This window comes from Phyllobates terribilis, unplaced genomic scaffold (assembly GCF_046119375.1).
Source record: "Phyllobates terribilis strain yellow unplaced genomic scaffold, ASM4611937v1 Scaffold_251__1_contigs__length_2838608, whole genome shotgun sequence".
Lineage (NCBI taxonomy): Eukaryota > Metazoa > Chordata > Amphibia > Anura > Dendrobatidae > Phyllobates > Phyllobates terribilis.
In genome coordinates, this window is record NW_027363011.1 from 1,179,358 (window position 1) to 1,193,155 (window position 13,798).

Consider the following 13,798-nt stretch of genomic DNA (forward strand, 5'->3'; position numbering starts at 1 on the left):
TCTCTAACATCCACTGCGTGCTAATTTCTGGAAAGTGGCTGTGAAGTCAAAATAGTCCCTACTCCTATAGATTAATTCATTAGGGGTTATAATTTTCAAAATTGAGTCACTTTATGGGTATTTTTACTGCTCTGGTTTTCTGCCATTTTGTTATATTAGGGCTTCTGCAAATGGTGGGTCCCATCTCCTCTGGGATCTGCTCCTGCGACGTCTGCTTCTCTCACCAGAAGCCGCCTTATTCATTCTTCAGGCGGCGCTGGTGATGGAGGAGACGTCGGAACCAGAATTTCTGGGTGGCCCAGGCCCTGTCCAGCCACTAAGATTAGGGTGCCTGGGACCAGTAGTACCATCTGCCAGTATGGGTGTGTGTGCTGTCCAGCTGGAGTCATCTGCTCCCTGCTTCAGCCATTTGGAAAGCACCGCACCCTACTAAAGCTGGAAGCATATTGCCGGAAGCTGCCAGATACAGCCTTGTTCTCCTCTGGTTCAGTCCTCTGTGCTCAGCTCCCGGCTGGTGTATTTGTTTCCTGTTGTGACCCCGGACCGTTTACGGACTACTGGTGTCTTCTGATTTTGTATTTTCTCGGCCCTGCTGGTTCTGACCCGGCTACCTGACTATTCTTCTTGCCGTCTCACTCTACAGAACTGCAGGTAAGGCCACAGCCCCACTATCAGTATTTGTTAAGTATTTGTTAAGTATTCGGTCAGTATTTTTTCTCAGGAGTGGGAGCCAAAACCAGGTGAGGAACAATCAGAGAAAAGGTATAATAGAAACAAGTCACCAATTCTGCATTTATCACCCACTCCTGGTTTTGGCTCCCACCCCTGAGAAAATACTGACCAAATACTGATAGTGGGGCCGTGGCCTTACACCATGGCCCAAGCCTAGAGGTCTCTGAGTAAGTCCAGATACATGTGTATGTGTTAATCCCTTTACCCCCCCAAAGCCTGTTTTCACCTTCATGACTAGTCCAAATTTTACAATTCTGACAAGTATCACTTTATGAGGTAATAACTGTGGAACTGGCAAATAAAAACTGGAAAATGCCACTGCTCCTTCACACACGGCAAGTTCAGCCGCAGGCAAGCCACCGGTCCTTGCGTGTTCATGCCGCCACCTCCACATCCAAGTAATCAGCACTGACAGCATCGGACATCAAAACAGTCTCTCGTGGACTGTCAGTCAGGAATGTTAATGGACAGTAATTAACCTCTAACTTGCATACAAGCATCGGACAATAAAACGCCGACACAGTGAGTTATTGCGGACCTTCTTACATAGGTTCCGCTGCTCGTCTCTCGTGGACTGTCAGTCAGGAATGTTAATGGACAGTAATTAACCTCTAACTTGCATACAAGCATCGGACAATAAAACGCCGACACAGTGAGTTACTGCGGACCTTCTTACATAGGTCCCGCAGCTCGTCTCTCGTGGACTGTCAGTCAGAAATGTTAATGGACGGTAATTAACCTCTAACTTGCATACAAGCATCGGACAATAAAACGCTGACACAGTGAGTTACTGCGGACCTTCTCATATAGGTCCCACTGCTCATCTCTCATGGACTGTCAGTCAGGAATGTTAATGGACGGTAATTAACCTCTAACTTGCATACAAGCATCGGGCCATAAAACGCCGACACAGTGAGTTATTGAGTTATTGCGGACCTTCTTACATAGGTTCAGCTGCTCGTCTCTCGTTGACTGTCAGTCAGAAATGTTAATGGACAGTAATTAACTTCTAACTTGCATACAAGCATCGGGCAATAAAACGCCGACACAGTGAGTTATTGCGGACCTTCTTACATAGGTTCTGCTGCTCGTCTCTCGTTGACTGTCAGTCAGAAATGTTAATGGACAGTAATTAACTTCTAACTTGCATACAAGCATCGGGCAATAAAACGCCGACACAGTGAGTTATTGCGGACCTTCTTACATAGGTTCCGCTGCTCGTCTCTCGTTGACTGTCAGTCAGAAATGTTAATGGACGGTAATTAACCTCTAACTTGCATACAAGCATCGGGCCATAAAACGCCGACACAGTGAGTTATTGCGGACCTTCTTACATAGGTTCCGCTGCTCGTCTCTCGTTGACTGTCAGTCAGAAATGTTAATGGACAGTAATTAACTTCTAACTTGCATACAAGCATCGGGCAATAAAACGCCGACACAGTGAGTTATTGCGGACCTTCTTACATAGGTTCCGCTGCTCGTCTCTCGTTGACTGTCAGTCAGAAATGTTAATGGACAGTAATTAACCTCTAACTTGCATACAAGCATCGGGCAATAAAAAGCTGACACAGTGAGTTATTGCGGACCTTCTTACATAGGTCCTGCTGCTCGTCTCTCGTGGACTGTCATTCAGGAATGTTAATGGACGGTAATTAACTTCTAACTTGCATACAAGTTCTAAACACATGGTGTGTATGGTGTATATGTGTATATAAATTTTAGTTCATTTGTGCGGTCACTGGATTGATTATATATTATATAACACAACCTGTGAGGTATTGTTTTTTGATATACAGATTGCTATTATATGGCTATTAAACTGCATTGATGTAATTTATACAGTTTAGATTGACCAATACGGATCAGACTGCAGGATCCTCCACAACATATACTGTATCTGGATCACTTTTTGTTAGTAAAATATTAGCTGTGGACACTTTAGGTTTGTTTCTAATTGGTCATCATTTATGGTACACTGAAGTGGGTATTTTTTGGCATTTTCCAGTTTTGGTTTGGCAATTCAAGTATTCATCAATCCAGGGATGTTGGTTGTCACTAGCTGCTGACATACTTGATACAATGACACACTATTTAGCGCGGGTGTCTCTCTTGTTTACCCCTTTTTTCCATTGGTAAATATCTCTGGAACGCTTCAATGGATCCCACTGATTCTGAGATTTTTTTCCGTAACATATTATACTTCATGATAGTGGTAAAATTTCTTCAATATGACTTGCGTTTATTTGTTAAAAAAAAATGAAAATTTGGTGTAAATTTTGAAAATTTAGCAATTTTCAAACTTAATTTTTATGCCCTTAAATCACAGTTGTAAACAAAATTTTCCGTATGTCTACATTACATCAGCACAATTTTTGAATTTTTTTTTGTTAGGAAGTTATAAGGATTAAAAGTTGACCAGCGATTTCTCATTTTTCCAACAAAGTTTACAAAAACATTTTTTTTAGTGACCACATCACATTTGAAGTGACTTTAGGGGTCTATATGACAGAAAATACCTAATAGTGACACCATTCTAAAAACTGCACCCCTCAAGGTGCTCAAAACCACATTCAAGAAGTTTAGTAAACCTTCAGGTGCTTCACAGGAATTAAAGGAATGTGGAAGGAAAAAATGAACATTTACCTTTTTTTCCACAAAAATTAAAATTTAGACCCATTATTTTTATTTTCACAAAGATATCAGGAGAAAATGGACCCCAAAATTTGTTGTGCATTTCCTCCTGAGCACGCCTGTGGAGACACTGGGTCTTCCGTGGGCATAATACTACTCAAACCACACAGGGTGAAGGTTAAACTGTGTGGCAATACTTTATTGAACAGTCCCAGCAAACACACAAGATGGTGCAAAATTACGCAGTCTCACCCTTTCGCTGGCTCACTGGGAATAGAGCAACTGCCACTTTGGGACTTCCAGAGACAACTACCTCAACCAGTGGCCCCCGATTTTGGCGGGCACCCACAGAGAGGAGGTAGCAGCAAGTTTAGGAAGCTGACAGTCCATTGAGGTACGTTGCAAGGAGACCTGAAGATCCCACCCTGGCTTTCTCTAAACATATACATGGATCCAGGTGATCGGATGGTCCCAATCTGGGTTTATCCGGGTGTATCCATGGGTTCCAGGTGACCAGATGGTCCCAACCTGGCTAGCCCAAACATATCCATTGGACCAGGTGACCGGAGGGTCACAATCCTGGCCTTCCCCAAATGTCTCCATGGGACCAGGTGATCGGATGGTCCCAACCTGGCGTCTCAGAACATATCCACGGGACCAGGTGACCGGATGGTCACAAACCTGGTTACCTCAAACATCTCCATAGGGTCAGTGATGGTCAATGGAGCAGATCTGTATCCTTACAGCCAGGGCAGTGTTCCCTTAGGCTGGATTCCTGAAGAATATAAATCTGTGTCCCTCTGGATGGAGCCATGCTACCAAGCTGCTGCCCTGAAGTGTCTCTCTGATACTTCCTGCAGTACCATAGAAATCCCTTTTTATTTATACATCTGTGGCTCAGGTCATCATTCACAGGTCAGGGGGGAAGGTGCAGGGCTCATGTCTCATTGTTTGAGCATTTAATCAATTTCCATATCTTATACTTTTCTGCTCTGTAAGTCAACAAGCCACAGGGTCCACACAAAGGTTAATCAACATATTTAGCAAATATTCATTGTTCACAGATCAAGAGAAGTCAACATTCAGACTTATGACAAAAGTCTATGTTTCTTGTGGCACCCGAAGAAAGAAAAACAAATTTCTTCAAAAGTCAACACACATACAATAGTGTAGTTCTTCTGGCCTAACAAATCTAGTCGTCTTGCTAATTAAGATTAGAAGCTGTGTCCTCACACTGCCCATACCCCATTTGTGGGGGAGAATCACTGTTTGGGCTTGGAAGGGAAGGAGCGCTATTTGACTTTTTGAATGTAAAATTTGTTGGAATAATTAGCGGATGCCATGTTGTGTTTAGAGAGCCCCTAAAGTGCCTAAACAGTGGAAACCCCCTCAAGTGACACCATTCTGGAACCTAGACCCTCAGGGGAATTTATCTAGAAGTATGGTAAGAACCTTGGATCCCCAAGGACTTCACAGAAAAATCAAATTTTTCCCCACAAAAATGTTTTTTAGCCCCAAATTTTGCATTTTCACAAGGGTAACAGTACAAATTTAACCATACAATTTGTTGTGCAATTTCTTCTGAGTATGCAGACACCCCATGTGTGAATGAAAACTACCGTTTGGGCACACGGCAGGGCTTAGAAAGGAAGAGTGACTTTTGGAACGCAGACTTTGATGGGAATGATCCTCGGGTGTAATATTGCGTTTGGAGAGCCCCTGATGTGCCTAAATGGAGGAAAACCACCACAAGTGACCCCATGTTGGAAACTAGACCCCCTCAAGGAATTTATCAGATGTGTGGTGAGCACCTTCAACCCACAGGTGCTTCACAGAGAAGTTTATAATCTTGAGCCGTAAAAATAAAAAAAAATCCAATTTTTCCCACAAAAATGTTTTTTTTAGGCATGCAATTTGTTGTACAATTTCTTCTGAGTAAACCGATGCCCAATATGTGGACGAAAACTCCCGTTTGGGCGCACGGCAGGGCTTGGAAGGGAAGGAGTGCCATTTGACTTTTTGAATGCAAAATTTGCTGGATTAGTGGACGCTATGTCGCGTTTGGAGAGCACCTGATGTGCCTAAACAGTGGAAACCCCCACAAGTGACCCCATTTTGGAAACTAGACCCCTCAAGAAATGTATCTAAATATGTGGGGAGCACCTTGAACCCCCAGGTGCTTCACATAAGTTTATAACGTTGCATTATTTTAAATTTTAGACCCCAATTTTTATTTTCAAAAAGGGTAACAGGAGAAAATTGTTGTGCAATTTATTCTGAGTACGATTATACCCCATATGTGGTCGAAAACTACTTTTGAGACACAGTGTAAGGCCATGGCCCCACTATCAGTATTTGGTCAGTATTCGGCCAGTATTTTTTCTCAAGAGTGAGAGCCAAACCAGGAGTGGGTGATAAATGCAGAATTGGTGACTTGTTTCTATTATACCTTTTCTATGATTGTTCCTCACCTGGTTTTGGATCCCGCTCCTGAGAAAAATACTGACTGAATACTGACCGAATTCTGATAATGGGGCCGTGGCTCAGAAGGGAAGAAGCGCCATATTGGAGTTCAGATTTTGCTGGACTGGTTTGAGGGCACATTGGCAGAACCCCTGCGGTGCCAGAACAACAGAACCCCCCCATAAGAGACCCCATGTTACAAATGACGCCACTCAATGAATTCATCTAGGGGTGCAGTTGTTAATATGATCACTGCACCCCTATATAGGGGTGCCTACGTTGGGCAGTGAAGAAAAACAATTACATTTTTACCACCAAAATTTTGTTTTAGCTGATATTACATTTTCACACTGGAAAATGGGTAAAAATAGCACCAATATTAATCCCACAATTTCTGCTTAATGTAGAAATACCCCATATGTGGCTGTACAGTACAGCTTAGCCATACGGTGAGACTCGGGAGGGACAGAGCACTATTTGCCTCCAATGCACCTGCTCTGTGATAGTCTCAGGGTTCTGTTTCAAGTGCAGAGAGCATCACGAAGACCAAGGAACACACCAGGCAGGTCCGAGATACTGTTGTGGCGAAGTTTAAAGCCGGATTTGGAAACAAAAAGATTTCCCAAGTTTTAAACATCTCAAGGAGCACTGTGCAAGCGATCATATTGAAATGGAAGGAGTATCAGACCACTGCAAATCTACCAAGACCCGGCCGTCCCTCTAAACTTTCATCTCGAACAAGGAGAAGACTGATCAGAGATGCAGCCAAAAGGCCCATGATCACTCTGGATGAACTGCAGAGATCTATAGCTGAGGTGGGGGAGTCTGTCCATAGGATAACAATCAGTCGTACACTGCACAAATATGGCCTTTATGGAAGAGTGGCAAGAAGAAAGCCATTTCTCAAAGATATCCATAAAAATTCTCGTTTTAAGTTTGCCACAAGCCACCTGGGAGACACACCAAACATGTGGAATAAGGTGCTCTGGTCAGATGAAACCAAAATCGAACTTTTTGGTCACAATGCAAAACGATATGTTTGGCGCAAAAGCAACACAGCTCATCACCCTCAAAACACCATCCCCACTGTCAAACATGGTGGTGGCAGCATCATGGTTTGGGCCTGTTTTTCTTCAGCAGGGACAGGAAAGATGGTTAAAATTGATGAGAAGATTGACGGAGCCAAATACAGGACCATTCTGGAAGAAAACCTGTTGGAGTCTGCAAAAGACCTGAGACTGGGACGGAGATTTATCTTCCAATAAGACAATAATCCCAAACATAAAGCAAAATCTACAATGGAATGGTTCAAAAATAAATGTACACAGGTGTTAGCATGGCCAAGTCAAAGTCCAGACCTGAATCCAATCGAGAATCTGTGGAAAGAGCTGAAAACTGCTGTTCGCAAACGCTCTCCATCCAACCTCACTGAGCTCGAGCTGATTTGCAAGGAAGAATGGGCAAGAAGTTCAGCCTCTCGATGTGCAAAACTGATAGAGACATACCCCAAGCGACTTGCAGCTGTAATCTCAGCAAAAGGTGGCGTTACAAAGTATTAACTCAAGGGGGCCGAATAATATTGCACTCCCCACTTTTCAGTTTTTAATTTGTTAAAAAAGCTTAAAATATCCAATAAATTTCGTTCCACTTCACGACTGTGTCCCACTTGTTGATGATTCTTCCGAAAAAAAATAGAATTTTATATCTTTATGTTTGAAGCCAGAAACGTGGCAAAAGGTAGAAAAGTTCAAGGGGGCCAAATACTTTCACAATGCACGGTGTATATTTATGGGTACATATATATATATATATATATGTACCCATAAATATTGTTATGAAAAAACAACGTAAACCACATATACCTACAGTACAGACCAAAAGTTTGGACACACCTTCTCATTTAAAGATTTTTCTGTATTTTTAGGACTATGAAAATTGTACATTCACACTGAAGGCATTGTCAGGGTAAGAAAGAATATATATTTTTCCACTTTTATACTTTTATACGCTTTGCTTATGTACTAACCACCATTTTGTGTCTTATAACAATAAGCTTTCCTTGCTACTTGTTACTTAGATCGAAATTTATGCTAAGATGGCGCTGGTATCAGCCAAGCACCTGTTTCAGAGAAATGAAACCAAAACATCAACTGACTGTTGTCTGCCCAGAGACTGAGTTAAGGAGACGTGGACCAATCAGGAGTGGCCGGATACTAGACATTTATGGTTTACCCCGCCCCGAACACTCCATTTATGGCTTACGCCGCCCCGAACACTCCCTTTCCCCTCCCCATTACGTAGTGTATTTAGGTTTGTGCATGCGGAAATAAAGGCAGAACATTGCTGAGATCGTGGCTTGCCAGTAGCCTCTGAGCATGCTCTGAGTTTGAACCAGCTTGTTGTCTGACTCATTCTTTGAATGGTTGACCCATGCTCATAGCCATAATTTGGAGTGACTGGAGGACGAGTGGAATGTCGCTACGACCCCGACAGCATCAAAACTATGAAATAACATACGTGGAACTATATACTTAACAAAAAAGTGTGAAACAACTGAAAATATGGTTATATTCTAGGTTCTTCAAAGTAGCCACCTTTTGCTTTGATGACTGCTTTGCACACTCTTGGCATTCTTTTGATGAGCTTCAAGAGGTAGTCACCGGAAATGGTCTTCCAACAATCTTGAAGGAGTTCCCAGAGATGCTTAGCACTTGTTGGCCCTTTTGCCTTCACTCTGAGGTCCAGCTCACCCCAAACCATCTCAATTGGGTTCAGGTCTGCTGACTGTGGAGGCCAGGTAATTTGGCGTAGCACCCCATTACTCTCCTTCTTGGTCAAATAGCCCTTACACAGCCTGGAGGTGTGTTTGGGGTCATTGTCCTGTTGAAAGATAAATGATGGTCCAACTAAATGCAAACCGGATGGAATAGCATGCCGCTGCAAGATGCTGTGGTAGCCATGCTTGTTCAGTATGCCTTCAACAGCAAAGTGCCCCCACACCATCACACCTCCTCCTCCATGCTTCACGGTGGGAACCAGGCATGTAGAGTCCATCCGTTCACCTTTTCTGCGTCGCACAAAAACACGGTGGTTGGAACCAAAGATCTCAAATATGGACTCATCAGACCAAAGCACAGATTTCCACTGGTCTAATGTCCATTCCTTGTGTTCTTTAGCCCAAACAAGCAGTCTCTTCTGCTTGTAGCCTGTTCTTGGCAGTGGTTTCCTAGCAACTATTTTACCATGAAGGCCTGCTGCACAAAGTCTCCCCTTAACAGTGGTTTTAGAGATGTGTCTGCTGCTAGAACTCTGTGTGGCATTGACCTGGTCTCTATTCTGAGCTGCTGTTAACCTGCGATTTCTGAGGCTGGTGACTCGGATAAACTTATCCTCAGAAGCAGAGTTGACTCTTGGTCTTCCTTTCCTGGGGCGGTCCTCATATGAGCCAGTTTATTTTAGCACTTGGTGGTTTTGCAACTGCACTTGGGGACACTTTCAAAGTTTGCCCAATTTTTCAGACTGACTGACCTTCATTTCTTAAAGTAACGATGGCCACTCGTTTTTCTTTACTTCACAGCTTTTTTCTTGCCGTAATACAAATTCTAACAGTCTATTCAGTAGGACTATCAGCTGTGTATCCACCAGACTTCTGCACAACACAACTGATGGTCCCAACCCCATTTATAAGGCAAGAAATACCACTTATTAAACCTGACAGGGCACACATGTTAAGTGAAAAACATTTCCAGTGACTACCTCTTGAAGCTCATCAAGAGAATGCCAAGAGTGTACAAAGCAGTCATCAAAGCAAAAGGTGGCTACTTTGAAGAACCTAGAATATAAGACATATTTTCAGTTGTTTCACACTTTTTTTGTTAAGTATATAATTCCACATGTGTTAATTCATAGTTCTGATGCCTTCAGTGTGAATGTACAATTTTCATAGTCATGAAAATACCGAAAAATCTTTAAATGAGAAGGTGTGTCCAAACTTTTGGTCTGTACTATATATATATATATATATACATATATATATATATATATATATATATATATATATATATATATATATAGTGTATGTGGTTTAATTTGTTTTTTTCATAACAATATTTACGGGTACATATATTAAGTATATATATAATTCGGGGGTTAAAGTGCCGGGAGCGGTGCCCTGAGTGTTGGGTGTCAGCTATCAGTTCAGCTGACAGACGGCAGCGATCGTGTGTGCATAGCTCCTGGGCACACAAAATCGCCTGGACGTATCCATACATCCAAGGTCATGAAGATGTTAAAGGGTGATGAGCAAGACAATCCCTGGGATTTGGAAAACGGAGTAGATAGCGCCAAGCCTGTTCATGGTAGCCATCTTTTGAGCTGCCAGGTGACCATGAACAGTGCCCCCAATACATTGTATTTGCAAACTATTCCAGCAAGATCTGCATTCACACAGCTTAATGGCGCTCCTTCCCTTCTTATCCTGCCATGTGCCCAGACAGTAGTGTACAACTATATATAGGGTACTGCCGGATTCAAGAGAAGTTGGAAAATAATTTGTAAGGTCCATTTGTTTCCTATTATCCTTTGTGAAGAATTCCAAAGATATCACCACATAAAGTGACACACGTCAGATTTGAAAAATAGGCCTGATTAGGATCAGAAAACTGGCTGCAGGAAGGGGTTAAATCAGAGTATTTTGGGCACTAACTACTGTAGTCAAAAACTGTGAGTATAGACAATAACACATCTACTGAAATGATCAAACTCAACAGTCTCCATCAGTAAGTAGTGTGTAACTAGTGGTGAAACCTCTCTGGGGTAATTGGAGTATGGGGCTCGGTGGCTCTTGGGAATCTAAAATGTTTATATTTCTTCAAGTGATTTTCTCACTTGTCAGCACATTCTACATTCGCTGTCATTTGGCTTTGTAGTTTACAGATCTGAGTAGGTAATGGTCAGCGTCTTCTAATCCCAGGGGGTCAGTGGACCTCCCAGGTTGCAAGTTCTCTAGAAAAGGGCTTTCACTGCCCTAAGCCAAACCTGGGCAAAGTGGACGCACATCCCGCCCTCTGGCTGTTCGAATCCAGCCCGCGGACTGAAATGGCCGAGGGGCTGGAAAACAGTGGCCTACGGACGCACCACAACCTTCCCCACCGCCTGCTCGCCGGCCGTCTGCTGTCTCCAAACTCTCCATCCGCGCCGACTACATTGGTGGAGGAGGGGCCTTTGGCCCCTTCCTCCACAAATCAGCGTGTGAAGCAGCGGAGAGAGCAACAGAGGCAGAGCGTCGGGTGAAGCGAGGTGAGCATGGGCTCTCATGTTGAGCATGGGGCAGGCCATGGAGCTCTCATGCCGAGCATGGGGCTCTCATGCCGAGCATGGGGCAGGCCATGGGGCTCTCATGCCGAGCATGGGGCAGGCCATGGAGCTCTCATGCCGAGCATGGGGCAGGCCATGAGGCTCTCTGCTCTCTGGCTGTGCATGGGGCAGACTATGGGGCTCTCTGCCTGTGCATGGGGCAGGCTATGAGGCTCTCTGGCTGTGCATTGGGCAGACTATGGGGCTCTCTGGCTGTCCATGGGGCAGGATATGGGGCTCTCTGCTCTCTGGCTGTGCATGGGGCAGGCTATGGGGCTCTCTGGCTGTGCATGGGGCAGGCTGTGTGGGGCTCATGCTGCATATGGAGAGGCTGTGTGGAGCTGATACTGCATATGAGCAGGCTGTGTGGGGCTCATGCTGAATATGGGGAGGCTGTGTGGGGGCTCATGCTGTATATGGGAAGGCTGTGTGGGGGCTCATGCTGTATATGGGGAGGCTGTGTGGGGGCTCATGCTGTATATGGGGAGCCTGTGTGGGGGCTCATGCTGTATATGAGGAGGCTGTGTGGGGACTCATGCTGTATATGGGGAGGCTGTGTGGGGGCTCATACTGCATATGGAGAGGCTGTGTGGGGCTAATGCTGCATATGAGAAGGCTGTGTGGGGCTCATGCTGTATATGGGGAGGCTGGGTGGGTGCTTATGCTGTATATGGGGAGGCTGTGTGGAACTCATGCTGCATATGAGCAGGCTGTGTGGGGCTCATACAAAATATGAGCAGGCTGTGCGGGGCTCATGCTGAATATGGGGTGGCTGTGTGGGGCTCATACTGCATATGAGCAGGCTGTGTGGGGGCTCATGCTGTATATGGGGAGGCTGTGTGGGGGCTCATACGATATATAGAAGGGGCTGTATTCAGGTTTAAGTAGTATATAGTTAGAGGTCAGCATACTTAATTCTGCTCAATATTAATGCAATTAATTGATGCAATTAATTATTAATTATATTAATATTATCATTAATATATTGATATTAATATTGAGCAGAATTAATTTCAACCTATTGGTTCAGCCCTTCACAACAGTCACGATCTCTAATGTGGCCCCTCGGGAAAATGTATTGCCCACACTTGCCCTAAGTCATTTGAACAGTTTTGTTTTGGGTGGAGGAGAATGTTGTGGTCTAGCGGTAAAATGGTGATGACACGATTGTGATACGTCCGGACTACGTCACCGATAAAGCAGCCACAGCCGCTGACTGAGAAGAATCTGTGACTTCTCTGCATTTAGTGGTCACTACTCACCTGGGTAGTCATATGTAGGAATCTCCTCTTTACACCGCTCATCACCCCTCACATAGGTCTCTGTAGTATTAATATGGGTCAGATCTTCACCCTGAAACAAATATTGTAAAAGTCACAGACAGATGGAGAAGTCCCATCTATGATCAACTCTAATCCTGCCATCTCCAACGTACTCATTACACAAGTATAAAACATATAATACTGGTGGATAAAACAAGACTGAGCACAAGACCTTCACAGCCGTCTACACATCATAGGGGAGATCTCATGACCCCTTCTCTCCATCTACCTGATGATCCTGAGGAACATTGGGATCTTCTTGTTTACAGTCCTGTGGAAGAAGAGGACGGGGACATCTCTCTGGTGTTGTCCTCTTACTGGATAGATCTGGAGGAAACACATACAGGGACTGAATTCATTCTTTACATACAGATAACAAAGGCCGTGTGTATTCAGTCCTGTCTATTACCTGGTGATGTGAGGGGCTGGGGAGCCTCCATCATGACGCCCTTGTACAGATCTTTGTGTCCTTCTAAATACTCCCACTCCTCCATGGAGAAATAGACAGCGACATCCTGACACCTTATAGGAACCTGACACATACAATGATACCGTCATCCCCTGATCCCTTCATAGCGTTACTGTATAATATCCCAGTATTCCTAGCAGTGTCACCTCTCCAGTCAGCAGCTCAATCATCTTGTAGGTGAGTTCTAGGATCTTCTGGTCATTGATGTCCTCATGTATCAGGGGCTGTGGTGGAGGCCCTGTGAATGGGCTCAGGGGTCTTCCCCATAATTCAGACACAGGGTCCTGACGGCGCTCTCTAGAGGTCTTCTTCACTACTGTGTAATCCTGGTTATGGAGAGAGACATTAATAAAACTCACTCCAGACATTTCCAGAGTCCTCACCTCTCCAGTTCTGTCCATCTGTTATTCCCATAGATAAGAATGATGTAATGTGACGTCATCAGAATCTCTCACCTCTCCAGTAAGCCGGAAGAGGATCTCTAGGGTGAGGTGTAATATTTTCTCAGCCATCTTGTCTCTGTCCATATTCATCCTTGATGAGTAAATCAGAAAAATTCTCTTATATAGACGATCTTCACTGAGAGGATCCGATATTGTAGGGACCTGAATGAGAAGATGAGCCGATGTAACATCATAAAAATCCAGTGTAATAATACAATTACTGGAGATAATAAGGGAAACATATGAGGAGATTTATTATTTTACAGTATTTAGTTTTCTTCTTTACATCTACTAATAAAACCTATATATTTTAGGCCACAGACAACAAGCAGTTTCTTCCTTGGAGTTTGCATCTGAATACGTTTCTCATAGACTCATCTTCC

At 43.9% G+C, this 13,798-nt stretch overlaps 1 pseudogene; it reads right to left on the reverse strand.

Annotated features, from left to right (window-relative positions):
- LOC141218904 (uncharacterized) overlaps positions 1–13,573 on the reverse strand; it is a 65,577-nt pseudogene extending 52,004 nt beyond the window's left edge.
- Between the last annotated feature and the right edge of the window lie 225 nt (positions 13,574–13,798).